This window comes from Ambystoma mexicanum, chromosome 11 (assembly GCF_040938575.1).
Source record: "Ambystoma mexicanum isolate Mex_15411 chromosome 11, UKY_AmexF1_1, whole genome shotgun sequence".
Lineage (NCBI taxonomy): Eukaryota > Metazoa > Chordata > Amphibia > Caudata > Ambystomatidae > Ambystoma > Ambystoma mexicanum.
In genome coordinates this window covers 492,546,829-492,562,355 of record NC_090934.1, presented here as the reverse complement: position 1 = coordinate 492,562,355, position 15,527 = coordinate 492,546,829, and positions in this window count along the sequence as shown.

The window sequence follows — 15,527 nt, the reverse complement described above, 5'->3', positions numbered from 1 at the left end:
AGCCCGCGGTGCCAGGTACGCACTATTAATTAGTTTGTGAATGCAACCGCTCGGCCGCGGTCCGACTTCAGTGCACCGAATGATGTCACGGCATGCAATGACCTTCAAGATCACTGGACATATTTACAAACTCATGACGCACTTTCAATTAGTTTCCGAACGTGGGTACTCGGACATAAACGTCACACATGTGACATCAGTGGTTGTCCTACAGTTTGCTAACATCATGACATCATCGTGGGCACTCCTGTGTGGCGTGGTGTTGTGTCCGTGACCGGTGTCTGTGCTTCGCGGACATTGTGAAATTGTATTTTTGGCCAATCTAAGAAGTTTGAAGTTGGACTTTACCCTTCCACAACTTCTACACACATTCTTAGTGTTCCTATAAACTATGAAAAACTTTTTTCATCTGCGACCTTCATGAAAGTGTAACACCATTGTGGACCCTCACAACTGTAATCACGTGACCACACCCGGGTGGCATGATGACATGTCTGTGACTGCTATCCATGTGTGGGATGATTTTACCCACTAGTCCAGGCCATGCAACATTCCTGTGTGCTGCTTGCATCAGGAACATCAGAATGGCTACTGGAAAGCATTATTTTCGCTAAAAATCACCCAGAAGTGCACAGAAAAAAACCTGAAAAAATAGGCCGCCAATCCCCTTTTGCCTATGTCAGTGGTAACACAGGAGACCACTGCCTAAACCCACAATTGGGCTACCCACAGATTAGCCTGAAACTACTTGAAAAAGCAATGCTGATTGCAAAAGAAACACAGAGCTGTTTGGAAATCAGTTTTTCTTGTCAAATTTGCAAAAAATCATGGTTCACAAACCACACAAATGATCCAACCTCCATAAATACAATGTCAGCAGAAGTACATTTATCAGAAGAAAATCCACATGTCCACCCATCACTGATCTACCGGCGAAGCGCTCTGCAGGAGGAACCCAGATCCAGACTCCAGAACTCAGATCCAGACTCCAGAACCCTGAAGCAGAGGCTCAACCCAAAAAGCTGAACTCTTCTCAGTGGGCCTTTAAAATTTTGCAACCTGATTTTAACCTCTAAACTTCCACGGGGCCTAACCAATTCAACAGCCTGGCTGTGCTGTGTTGGCTGCTTCTGGCCAAGAACCCTTGCTAGAACCCAAGATCCAGATCAGTCCAGCAGAGCTGTACCCAGAACCACCCCGTCAGATCCAGTCCAAGAGGCTGTGCAGACCAGAGTGCCTTGCTGAGAGCAGAACCAAGTGCCTGAGTCCTGTCCGGTGGTGAGCAAATACCAGCCAAACCTTTGACCAGATATTTGACGGGCCCATTCCAAACCCTAGTTGTGAGCATTTAGCGTAGAACTGTCCATAACCAACCTCTTAGTATTAAGTAATACAATCCAACCCATTCCAACATATCCATAACTGCATTGTAGAATCTAGTGTGTCTATCCTGAATCCTTCTCTAATCCATATAATCCTGTGATAATTGTAGTGATAATCATCTGTGCCCTGATATTTTTCTGAAGAAAGTCAAGTGTCCTGGCGGACAAAAGTCAGAGCGGAGGCGCCGCTGCTCTGCTGGCTGGCTGTTGGGTATCTTGCATCTTCATAGCCCCTTAGTATAAGCCCATCCTTGTTGGTAAATCTTCAAAAGCGCAACCTCATTTGTAAAATCTTGACCCTTTTTGAGAAAAATCAACCTTTACTAAATGCTCTGTAACTTCTGAACCGTACATGCTAGGAACGAAATATAAATGCAATTTTGAAGCTAACATCCTCAGCTTTCAATTCCAATTCCTTATATTGCTGTAACCACGTTTTTCGTGCACTGAAAAGTTTGCCGCGATTTCGCATTTGGCTCAATTTCACCACATGTAAAAATAGCTATTTCTTGCATTCAACCTCTGAATTTAATTTCCTATCTGCCAATCATTCAACCATCATTGCTAGTGTTTACCCGAACCAATCCAAAGCAACTCTCACTAGTTCTGAATCCTATTTAGCGAATTAAAGTCATTTTTAGCATTTTCCCATTCATTTCAAACCACATTTAAAAGCATTTGACCTGTTTTAAAATCATTCCTGTTCTCTCTAAGCTTGCTGGGGGGAATCGGGATTGAAACTGCAATTGTTGATTGTTATTTCTGAAACCTGTGTGCCCTCATTCCATCTCTTCATATTGCATATTGGGGGGAGTGAGTAGTATCAGGGGGAAAGAGTGATTACATTGTCTTTGATTGCATTCATATCAAGTTTCATTTCTGTGCTGCATTACATTCATATGATTGCATTTCATTGAACCCACACAAAGTTGTTTTCCCTGCTACATTATTCTTCCTATTCCTAGTCCTAATTGGTTAAAGAGATTGTTGATTATTGTCATACTACCCATTGCTGATCATTGTATAAATATTCATAAGGGTGATATTCAGATATTGTTCATATTTATAAAAGTGTGATATATATATATATATATTGTTCAATTCATCAAATAAATCTTTTAACTTTGCAAAACAAACCTATTTCTTGGTTCAGTGAGACCGGGGGGATTCAAAGAGAGGGGCATTATATAAGGGTACATCATCCAGAAATAAAAGAACCTTTGACATAAAAATATATAAATAAGGGTTTCAATTGGGCATCCCATGCTAGGCATGCTAGGCATTGATTTAGGTGGAGTGCTGGGTTGAAACCACTTACACATGCTCTGTGGACACTTTGAAATTGAAGTTTGAAGTTGAAACCTTAGCCTTTCGCACCTGTTTGGCCATTCTTTCATCTCTTAAACTTTTGCAACTTTCCAAGACATTTTTTAGTCTCCAACATCCAAAGGGACCCACCCATTACTTTTAGTCATTTTCAATCTGGCACCTTACTACAGACTGCTCAAAAGACTATCTTGTCTTGGACATGGCATCTGTTATGGCCAACCCTTCACCCCAGCGGCCCCCACAACACCACCACCACTTTGAGTACCTGGACAGTTGAACAGTGGCACTGCAGCAGAGAAGGTGCAGGAGGAAGAGGAAGAGCATGATGAAGTAGAGGAGGTACCTATAAACTTACATCAGGTGGAGTCATGGGTGTGGAGGTTTTTCACCACTGTGCGAGGGTTTCCAAAGGAGCCACACTCAGTCAAAGCCAAAGGTGGCACTACTCCTATGGCACTACCTCCATGTACCGCCACACCCGCACATTTCACCCGACCTCTCTGAAGGAGGCAGTTCCTTCCTCCCATATTAATGTCAACTCCTCTACGTCATCTTCCTAGATTGGCAGAAAATGCACAAATGCACACAATCCACCGCAGTGGGGCAAAGGATTCCTTCTGCTGCCTCAGAGGCCATACAAGAAACTGTTGATCAATTTCTTGTGTGACCAACAGCCCTCTGTATGTGCTGCGATGTACTCCTATGCAAGGGGAGCAGCTTTGTAGGGCCTTTTAGGCTGCTGTAATGGTGCATAAAAAGCACTGCCTCCACCTTAAATTTAAGAGCAGGCCCAACATCTTCCTCTAGCCACCTTACAGTGGGATGGTGCCCCTTCCATCCCTCACACTCCCACCTTGCCTCTCCCTGCCTATACAAATAACAAAAACAGAAATACTAAAACCCCCATAAATTACCAAAAAAAGCTTCCATGGGGAACCGCCTTTCAAAGTTAAAAAATAGAACAAAAATCGTACTCTTGTAGACTCCATCTACTTTACTTATCTATTTAAAGTAATTAGACTCCATAAGATGCTCCAACATTTTCATTTGCATTATATTCTATGTTAATACAAATATTGGAGCTTTTGTATAGTAAAGATACATAAAATGTGACAGTAATAATTTTCTGTACCAAATACTTTTCTTTAGCATACAAAGTATCAAATATAAAGTGCAAGGTGAATGGAGGGTGTTCCAGCCATACGCAAGACTCTTACACTTCCCATTCACATCACACCGCCCCACACTATGATTTCCTCTACTTTTCTACCCAACCATGTCTGTGGATGGCAATGAAGTCAGCGGACCACAATCTGGGTGAAAGGGAATTTTAACTTCAATATACTTTTTTTTTCCACAGCGTTGCCTCTTAAAAGAGCCCTTTTGTTTCATTATCTACTACCAAACATGTTACTACATACTGTTCATCTTTTTCTTTCACAGAAGCTGATTCAAAGCATTCTGTATATTAGAAAGAAACATCTAATTTCCAACATTGGTTAAATGTAATCCATCTTTTCGAAAAATGTTCACTCCATCATGTTGTATATTCTCATTGTGAAGAAAAGATGCCATTCCCATATATTGTAAAAATGCACATACAGCTTTATTAACATTCCGCCTTGCTTTTGTAAGTTTGATCTCTTCCACATTTGCCTTTGAGTAATTCATGAAAAAAAAATATCTTTGTGGCTGGAAATAGTTCCATTAGCCTTTTGAAAGTATCTTTCTTTGCAAACTTCAAAGATAGTCCAGTTACACATCCTAAACTATTGCCTCCACAATGTGCTAGAATCATTTCTGGACGTTCCAAATGCACCATATCTTCACACCTGGGTAATAGTTTACTCCATTTCATTTGATGCACTCTATGCCATGACAACTCCACTTCTGCTATAATGAGATTGTCAGAGATTCCAAAGGGGCTCTGCATATACCTTTACCCAATTAATCCAATCCAAACAGTTGTGTTGTTCATGTACATGTTTGCAGCACTTCAAACAAGAAATGAAGCAATTCCTACCCTATTCTACTGTTAAGTTGAACTCCTCCTCCACATAGATAAAACCTGATTGGCTAATCCTTCCGCCGTCTGTGGACAGTCATGAGTGTCCACAGTCTCTGCAGTCCTCTTTTCATGTAGGACATCATTAGAGGACCCGGATGGCATGTGTGGAACATCCGCGATTAGCCGCAATTGTCGGTGGACGTCAATATACAGGGCAGCCCTTCCAACCTTTTTACCTCTATCTGTGTAATACTCCCTTATTGGCTACTTTTGAACAGTCACACATCCATCGACCAATCACATCCAGAAACTCTACATGTAATACTGTCGCTCAGTTCAAAAGTTCAGATGTACCTTTCAACTCTAAGAGCACATTTGTCTGGTGATTCAGAGGCTCCATCACAAAATACTGTTCAAACTGTTACAGATTTCTATTTTCAGATTCAAGAACATCTACACCTAAGAAGACATAGGGCCTCATTACACGGTAGGTGGTAAGGGTTAACGGTCATCGGTAAGGGTACCGGTGACCGTTAACCCTTACCGCCTTATTACGAGGTCCCTTTGCGGGTTGGTACTTTAACGCCTGCTTTTAGCAGGCGTTAAAAAACGAACCCGCAAAGGGACCAGGGTGCTAATTACGGTACCGCAATTTGCGGTACCGTAATTAGCACCTTCCCCATTCCCATTATGCCCTACGGGGAAAAAATGGGAATGGGGAAGGGCAATGGAGGAAGGGGGAATTACCGCCCTGCCAACCTTGGAATAAGGCGGTAATTCCCCTTTCCTCCATGGCGGTACCGGTAATTTATCGGCATGGACCAAGGTGCTATCAGCACCTTGGTTTACCGCCTTCCATGTAATGAGGCCCATAGTGCAGGTATGCTTACATTTTATAAAGTAATTATTTTGCACCACCTTTTATATATGTATAACCATCTCCATAAGGAAATGCTGATTTTTAACCACTGCTTCAGATGCCATGTAGTGTCAACACTCACACCTTTGCTAATACTGTTAAAAATAACCATTCCTAAAAGGCAACATATTTGCCTACAAATAAGACTACATTGTTTTACAGGCATTGCTACCAGATTACATGTAGGGCCAACATATTGCACCTGCTCCCATCAAGTGACAGTAAGCACCAATGTACATATATTTTGTAACTACATTTTCCTTAAGTGTAAAAAAATTCAAATGCCTTTCAATAAAGTACTGCTAAAAAGAGACTATCCAAAATGCAGCTGTTTTCCTTACATATGAAAAACTACTGTTTTGCAAGCAGTGCTATCACATTCGATATAGTGCCAACATGTTCTACCTACTCATATCAAGTGCCAGTTAATAGCACCATAACATTGTTCAACCAGTAAAATGTCCTTTTTTACCGTCATTAAACAGTTTTTACCGGCATGGAGCAAATACAGTGTCCATATAGGAAAGAGACAGCTAACAGTGGGCTATTACGAGTACGCGTGCACAAGCTTAGCGGCATGCCAGTATCGACAGTACCGGCATGCCACAAAAGTCCCAAAAAGGCCCCTTAGCGGCATCATGGAAAGCGCAGACAGCACTACCGCCGCCGTCCACCCCTAAATAACATGGCCGGCATCAATAGATACGGTATTAGCGGGCACCGCTATTAGAGGCCACTGCTATTAGCGGTGCCTGCTAATAAGCGGAACCGGAAAAAGCGTCATCGCGCTGGAAAGGGAAAGGGCACGGCGGCCATCTTGAAAAACACAATCCATTGCCATCCTCACTACACACGACCTGGAGCCTCATTGCGACAGCAGAAATACATCATCACCACCAGCATCATGCCAAAGGCAGTTAAAAAAGGCATAGCCCGCAGTGTAAAGAGCGCTTCAAGGAGGACGAGCTCACAATGCTCGCAGAGACACTGGCAGAAAATGCTGAGGTTGTCTTTGCCAACAACCTCAAGAGAGAAGCTCAGATCCAAAAAAAAGAGATCTGGCAACTTGTTGCCCAAAAAGTGAGTGCAGTCGGGGACACCTCCCGCACAGTGAAGGACGTGCGCAAGAGATAGGATGACCTGCGCCTCAGAGTCTGAAACATAATGTCTGCCAACCAGAGCCAGGGCCTGGCTACTGGTGGTGGCCCTAGCTCCCCTATCAAACTAAGCCGGTGGGAGGAAATCTGCACCAGCACCATTGGCATTGAGGCGATTGAAGGTATGGGGGAGATGGAACGTGGCGCCACCTCATCGGCAGATGGAGGTGAGTGCCCTAAGAAAACACTGTAATGCAAAGTATGATGATAGTCCACCAATTTGACCGTGCCATGAGTCAATGCATTACAGACAATGGACACATCCCTGCCTAGATGCCGTCCTCAGCACTGACACATCCACATGCATGCAGCATGCCAATGCCATGCCTGACACACACCCCACAAACATGGAAACAACATTAGTCACGCTGCACGCAGTCCATAACAGAAATGCATGTCACACAGTATACACCACCTCAAACATGTGTGAACCTGACGGATGCCTGCATTCTCCACCCATATAGCAAGCAACCTGATTGTGAAAACTCCAATACCTATTCCCCTCAAATGTGTAGAACAGCAATAATACCAATGTATGCATGATGCTTGTAGAACCATCACTGATGACGTCCCTCTCTCGGTCTCCCACAGGCTGACAACGAGGCCTGGGACTCAGCGGCACAGGCAACAACTCCCCGGAAGAGGGCCAGGGGCAGGGAGGAAGGCAACAGGCCTTCAACATCAAAAGGGCCAGGCAAACCACGACTGGCACAGAAGGGGAAGGTACCAGAAGAGGCGGCAGCCACGGCCCCCCACCTGGACGAGGATGTGCAGAGCCAAGACCAGGTGTGTGTCCCCGTGGAGGATGACTTGTCAGATATACCTGCCACACCCAGTCCCCCACCATCACCCCAGGTCACACCATAGTACTCCACCTATGACAGCACAGAGGAGCAGTCTGGAGGGGAGCCAGGTCAAGGGAGCATGAGCCTCACAGAGAAGCCACACAAATTTGCAAATTTGACACATGCAGCATCCACCTCCACTGGTGTCCGTGATGGGGTGCAGCAAATGGAACATACGGTGCAGCACCAGGAGGAGCTGACAGCCCTAGTCAGGCAGTTTGTTTCCGACGGTGCCCAGGCAAGGCAGGAGGGGCGGGACAACACTGCGTCTCTGAGAAAGGCAATTGAGGCCAGTACCACGCGTATCTGCGAGGAGGTGTCTGCTCCGAGGCAGGTCCTTTGCTGCATAGCGGATGCCATGGAGGAAGAGCGTCCTGCCTCGAGACAGGAGCAAGCGGGCACGGCATCATCATGTGGCTCAACTCAGACCAGCCCCCTTCGCAGGTCTGCCCGCACCATGCACCGATTGGACATGCCGCAACCAGATGCGGGAAGTGGACAGAAGTGATGGGGCAGCCTGATAAAGGCAATTGACGCAGTAACCTGCAGCATTTGCTTGGACACCATGTGTGGGGTAGTTGTGGGGGGAGTGGGGAGAGGGTGTGTGGGGGAGTTGTGAGGGGAGGGGGAGGGAGGAGAGGGTGTGTGGGGGAGTTGTGGGGGGCGGGGGGAGGGGGAGAGGGTGTATGGAGGAGTTGTGGGGGGAGGGGGGAGAGAGTGTGTGGGGGAGTTGTGGTGGGAGGAGGAGAGGGTGTGTGGGGGAGTTGTGGGGGAAGGGTGAAGAGGGTGTGTGGGGGAGTTATGGGGGGAGGAGGAGGGGGAGAGGGTATGTGGGGGAGTTGTGGGGGGAGTCGGAGAGGGAGTGTGGGGTAGTTGTGGGGGAGGGAGAGGTGGGAGAGGGCGATTTTAAGGTGGAGGGCATGAGCACATTGTACTATTTAACAGTTTAATACACCTGTTATGTAGCAGAAAAAATACTTGGTGGACATTCCTCATTGCATATGTGTCATTCATTGGTCTACAGTGCATAGTGTACATGTACTCCCACACCCAGTGCCCCCTGTCCCACTTTCTAGGCACCCTATGCACCCATGTGTATTAGAAATACTGTGCAATCACAGAGTGGCGCACAGCACGTCCCTCCTGTGCATCGGCAGCGCGATGATGTGCGCCCACATCTACTTCATCAAATGGTGGTTGCAGTTCAATGTCAGGGGGCAGAGGAACGTTCCGTCGGATACACATGTTGTGCAGCATGACACATGCCATGATGATCTTGGCCACCTTCTCATGCCTGGAGAGGAGTGCCCCATCCGACTGGCTAAGGCAGCAAAAACGTGCCTTCAACAGGCCAAAGGTCTGCTCAATGACCACACAGGTACGGGTATGGGAACGATTGTAGACCTCCTCGTGCCTGTTCTGCGGGTTTTGGACAGGGGTGAGGAGCCACTGCTTTTAGGGATAGCCCCTATCACCTGCATGGGAGCAAATTAAGGTATGTGTAAGTCGATTCATGATGGACAGCTGTACTTATCACACATGCCTGCAGATATTTGTTTGTCACATGCACATGTCCCTGGTTGTATTCACACATTTTTCCTTGCCTCAAAGTGTGTTGTCCCATGGTTACATGGTGTGGATTGCATCTTCATGATGATACACGGTGTACACTGCCTTGATGTTGCTCATGCATTGTGGACGCATACCGCTGTGTTTGTGATAAATACATATTATGTGTAGTGTTCTGTATGATTTTCTTACTGGCAGCGTTGGCAGTAGTCTCTGCATAATTTGGCATTCAGTGCTGATTATTCCCATTGTGACATGCTGCACTACTGTGGTGGTGGCCCTGTGACAAGCAGTGGATTCCCTTGGTGGTTTTGTTGTGTGCACTCTTATGGATGCTTGTCCTGTGTGGTGATTTGCTGCAGACATTTACATTGTGAATACACACAGCATGTTGCTGGATTGTGTTACGGAGTTTGAGGTCAGATGATGGGTGGTGCACGTGTTGTCGGATGTGTGGTGGTTTAAAGTTTGCCATGTTGTGATATGTGTGCAGCTTACTTCATTGCTATGGGAATTGGTGGTCATGTTCAGTTTGGGATGCTTTGGGGCACAGTGTTTTGGGATGTGGACCTATGCTGTCATCACAACAATGATGGTATGTTCAAATAGGTAAACAAAATCCCTATTCAGAAAATTCCATCTTTCTCCACCAACAGGGAGGTCAATATATAAAATACGATAAAGAGTAAGATGATTCTTTTTCTCCACTCACACCATCCCACCAGGATTTAGAACCTCTGTTGAATCTTCCGGCACTGCAAGCCCTGAAAAAACAGACTGCGTGCTTAGATTAATTTACAAAATATTTAATCAATGTGTTACAACAACTATTAAAGCATAAAAACAACCCTCATATGACACAGCTTCTAACAAAAGACACAACAAATTCTAAAACATCAAACACAATTCATACAATTTTACAGGACAGAGAAGATATCACATAACAAAACACAAGAATCTCAATGTGTCATTAAAATGTCAATCCCAACATGTTTCTGTTCTTCACTACCCATGTAGGGTGAACATTCTTCAGGGGAATCTAAAACATCCAAAAATCTCCTCAACACCGTGATGACTGGGTTGTTTCTGGCAACCTCAATGGCCAAAACTCTGGGGCCTTCAAATGGTGAACCTTCTAGAAGCGTCTACGGGTGACGAATAGCCAGTCTCTCGCCAATGGGAAACAAATAAATGAAAGGCCGTCTCAGTCCGCCAAAGTATCGCAACACCTCTCCCGATGAAGGAACGGGTACTACGAAAGAAAATGCACCAGATGGATCAATTCGAAGCAACTCTATTGTCAAACACAGTGTCAATCTGTGGTGCGGGCTTGCTCAGCCGAAAGTTCAAACTGTACGGCGGTCAACAGCCGTGAGTCATACCGTCGCTGGTGACACCATAGTGGTGTGTGCATCTCTTCCCCCATTGCACTGCCATGTGCCTGTCATGCAACTTACCAAGCAGCAAGGCACGTCGGCCTGCATGTCGCTCCAAGTAGTGTGGTAGCGTGGAGTTCCGCAGGACTATTGAGTCATGAGTTGATCCGGGAAATCAGGCACAACAATGTGTGATGATCTTGCTGGAGTCACATACCATCTGTACATTGATTGAGTGATATAGCTTTCGATTGCGGTAAGCCACCTCTGTTGCATGTGGGACCACCAATTCCATATGGGTGCAGTCAAGTGCGCCAATACAATTTGGCATGCCTGCCAGTGCATGGAAGCCAACTTTAGTGTCAACGATCTCCTGGGCAGTCCATGGTAGGGATATGTAGTCCCTTGTGTGCTTCAGGAGGGCATCCAGCACTAGGTTCAGCATGCGAGAAAATAAGGGTTGTGATATGCCGTGCATGTGCCCCACTGTGTGCTGGTAGGTACCTGTGGCCAGGAAGTGGAGCACAGACACTAACTTCAGTAGAGGTGGGATGATGGTGCGTATTTCAATCAGGCTGACAATGTCGTCGTGTATCATGTCCACAATGGTGGTGATGGTGTCCCGGTCCAGACGGTACAGGGTGTGGATCTGCTCAGGAGTTAGGTTGAATGGACTGGCTCTGATGTGACGGATTGGGGGCTGCCTGCGTGGGACCACTGGCTGAACTGGTGGGGCTTGCTGAGCCTGTCTCACCCTCCTCCTCCTCCTGCGTCTCCTCTGTGGTGCCTGTTGTTGTTGCTGGTGCAGCAATGCAAGCATGACCTCCAGCCCCAGTATTGCTACTACAAGTGGAATCATTTTGGTGTGGTGAGGGGTGTGGTGTGTGGGTGTGCTCCTTTTGTGCTGGGCCAGACTCCATTGCCACCACCTGTGCTGATTTTGTGCACCTGTGGCAGTTGGAAACACTGCACATTGCTGTTTGTGGGTGGTTCGCAATGCCGGTATTGCCAGCATCCTGGTACGCCTCATTACCGTCTTCATGATGCCGGTATTTGCATGTCCGCCTGACTTGTGATGTCCACCTGTTTGCGCCATCCCGCTATTGCCGGGCCCAAGGGCCGTGTGCCCGCATGCATGACGGTACGGGGGAGCACGCTATCAGCGGTGGCGCTAATACCGGCTTGTTGAGTCGGAAAAGCCGGGAGCGGTATGTGGTGCCGGTGATCCCTTACCGGCATCGTTTTTCCATTACCTCCAACCTCGTAATGACCCCCCTATGTATGTCACCTTAATTGTGATAACATCACTTTACTGCATATTAGAGAATTCTTTACAACTCTAAACTATTGCATTACACCCTTACTCATTCCATTGCATCAGTCACACTGTTTCCCACCCCATTACAGCATTCCTTCTTAATTCAATACACCACCAATCCTTAATCCACTAATTCTACCACTTTCTCTCATAAAACTTCTCTAGCAGCAACTCATTCATTTATTCTTGCCTATCACTATCATCGTGAAATTGCTCAGATCAAATCACATTCCTTTCACCATTCCCACCTTCTTTATACTATTAATTCCTGAAAACACATTACTGTAATTCATGTTCACCTCCCTCTTCCTCATACCACATCACATATGTACCACTTCTAAACATGCCTACTAAAAGTCAACTCTGTAGAAAACAAAGAAAGGATAGTTCAGATAAAATAAAATTGATGTCATATAATCAATCACCCTCCACTAAAACAATGTACATAAAACATTCAAACAGAAGAACTAGTAACCCTTCTCAAGCAAACTAAAAAAGTCAGCACTAAAATACGTGTTCCACCTCCTTCCAAAAATAAATCAATTGCAAACTATATCAAACTATTTCAACCAATGTTGATATAGCCACAGTGAAACATTCAACAAAGTCAATTTTACAAACAATTATCTGATGCATAGTGCTTACCAATATCACCCACAAATTTGAAAAAGTCATGCTCTCCACTGAAAAACAACCAGAGAAAAATGTTCCTTGAAGCTATGATTGACAGCACATTTAAACTAACCAGACCACTAGCCAAAGTGCATGATCCCCAATATGTTTCTTTTCATCCCACTAGTTGGACATGGCCTTTAACCATGGCCAATATACATCTCTTTTGGGCCCACTTTCCAGGGCCTTAGGCCCTGCCCAGGGAGCACGGCCATAGGTTGTGCCCACTGCATGTTTCAAAACACTACCTGGCCAATAGCCATGGCCTTTGGCCATGTCTATTGTAAATGGTCCCCAATATGTACATTTTGGTCCCACTAGTTGGCCACTACCAAAATCTTTTGGGCACATTAGCCAGGGAAGGTCTGCAACTGCATTTTAGCTCACTCTACCTTTCACAGAGGAGAAACATCCACTTGCATATCAGTCGTTGTCTAACCAACAAGGGCCGACCAGCACCGAAATGCCAGGCAATTCTCCTCTGAACAAGATTACCAACAGCAACCCCGCACACGTGTTTCAGCCTGTTTGGGCCTCATCAGTGAGGTGAAGCTGTGACCTCTAAGAACAGTGAGCAAGGAGTCCACGTCTGGATTACCCTGGATAACGTAAGGTGAAACCCGAACTTCCTAAACATATAAAAAGAGGTGTGGGTGCCCCTCTACTGAGAAAGAAAACAACCAAATAACCTGACCTTTGGGAAGGTGCTGACTCAGGAGGGTGTGCAAAGATGTTTTAGCTGCTAGTAGTGGTTTTTCATCACACACTGCTAACTTCATTCCTTCTGTCTCTCTTTCTAACTCCGCACCTGTAGTCAAACTAGGCAATTTACATTTCAATTGTTATTTATCCATTTGTCACCATGGTACATATTGTGGTTGTCCTGGCCACTTTCTCTAATAACAGGAATTGTGTAAATCCTTGTCTACAATTGTATCCACCTACACTTCTTGTCTTCCAGCTGGAGCTAGTTTTGCCCATTAGTCTTTGTCCTTGCAGTGACCTTAATCTACTTACATAAGACAGGGATATATCCCCTGTGCAATGCAACCATTCTTATGGTCGTTAAAAATGTGGTATAGGTTCTGGTGTTTTTTTGGGGTTTTACCACTTTACCCCTCTTTCAATGCTGGGATCTATTGAAAAACCACATGTGCACTCTCTTTGCGCTCTCTCGTTTTCTTCCCTTTCTTCATCTGACATCATTATACCCCCAACTAGGTTGCCTGTTATCCCTTTCCTCGTCATCAAGGTCTAGTCTGCTTGAGAACAGTACTCTATGTTTGTCAATCATTACCTCATCCTATCTGCCTCCTTCAGTGGAGATCCTTCGATACTACCTTTGGTTTTGTAACAATCTTTCTCTCTCATTTTCCTATATAAATCCCACATTATCCCTTATGCCTTCTGCCTCATGCTCATCAGCCCATGCCTAGATATCTCGTGCAGCTCCCAGCGGGGCTGTAGTGGCCTTCTCTTTTCCACCCTTTGTTCTCGTTCTTCAGCTGGAATAACACATCTATTAACAATGTGATCTATTTCATCATCCCTTTGTCCCTTTCTACTTCTTATTTCTACTTCCCTTATTCTAATCTCCCTTTTCTCTTCTTCTTCTCGCCTTTTTTGCAACCTATGTTCTGTCTATCTCTTTTTTTCTATTTATTCACATTTCTTCTCCTCTTTTCTCTGTTCTTTTTTTTCTGTACTTCATACCTTCTTCTTTCTTCCTTTCAGTTCCTCTCTTTTTCTTTCTCCTCTTGGTATGCCCTTTCTCATTCCTTTTCCTTCTTTTCCAGTTCCTCTCTTCCTTTGCCATTGTCAACACCCTTTCCGTCTAATTTGAGTATCTGACCCCCCATCCACTCGTTCTGTACTATAGTCACTCTGCTAGCTCTATCTTTCTCTCCTTTTTATATCTTGGCTTCTTCTTCGGCCTCTATCTGTCTATCCCTTCTTTCCTCACACTCTTTATGTCCATCGTGTGCAGACATATATTTGTGTACTTTACTCTTGCTTTCTTCTATATTATCTTCACTACTATAAGTAGGGGGCATGTTTGTTGGATTAACAAACCCTGCTGCTGCTTTTAACTCCTTTAGAGGATACATTCCCCATTTGTCTTCTGATGTACTATTGTTTGCAGGAGAAGAAAGAGGAGCTGAGAGCATTATGCCCTCCCCTTTATGCTGATTAAGCATCCACTCCTTCCTGGGCAGGTCTTTTTTTCCCACTCTGATACATTTCCCATAGCTCTAAAAAAGCTAACCTTTTCTGTAACTTCTTCCCCAAGTATGCAAGTGTGTTGCATGTGTTGCAATACTGTTCTCGATAGTGAACCTTCATGAGACCAAGCCATGAACATTTTGTCAGCCGTACCTATTACCCACTCAGCATGGGATTTCCTAATCTTAGGTGTGTATCTCCGTAATATTGTGCACAGGGGTGTAGAATGGGAATTTCCCCCATAATGACAAGTCATTTTTAACTGTCAATACTTACTGGTTATTTTATTCTGTTATTACTTTAACTAATTACATGACAACAATCACGTTGGGTAAGCAACATCTATTGCTGCCCATTTCCCAAAAACAATTCTCAAAACAATTTTCAAGCCAACACAATATTCATTTTGCTTCTTCGTTTATGGTTCATGTGATTCTTACTATCCTGCTTTTATTATTGACAATCTAGGAAACCTATTTTGCTCATTATATTTCTCAACTGGTACCCTCCAATGATTAGCACCAAACACTTGTTTTCAGGGTCTGATAATCAGTCAAATTATTACTCTCATTCTATAATTTCAACCTGCAACCTATATCATCACAACTAATACAAACATGTCAACTTTTTACACTAATATTTTCCCAACCCCAAGCAAATGTGCACACAATTTCTATGCTTGTCTACCTTACTGCCTTTAGTAAAAGTGTGTCATCTCTATTATAATCC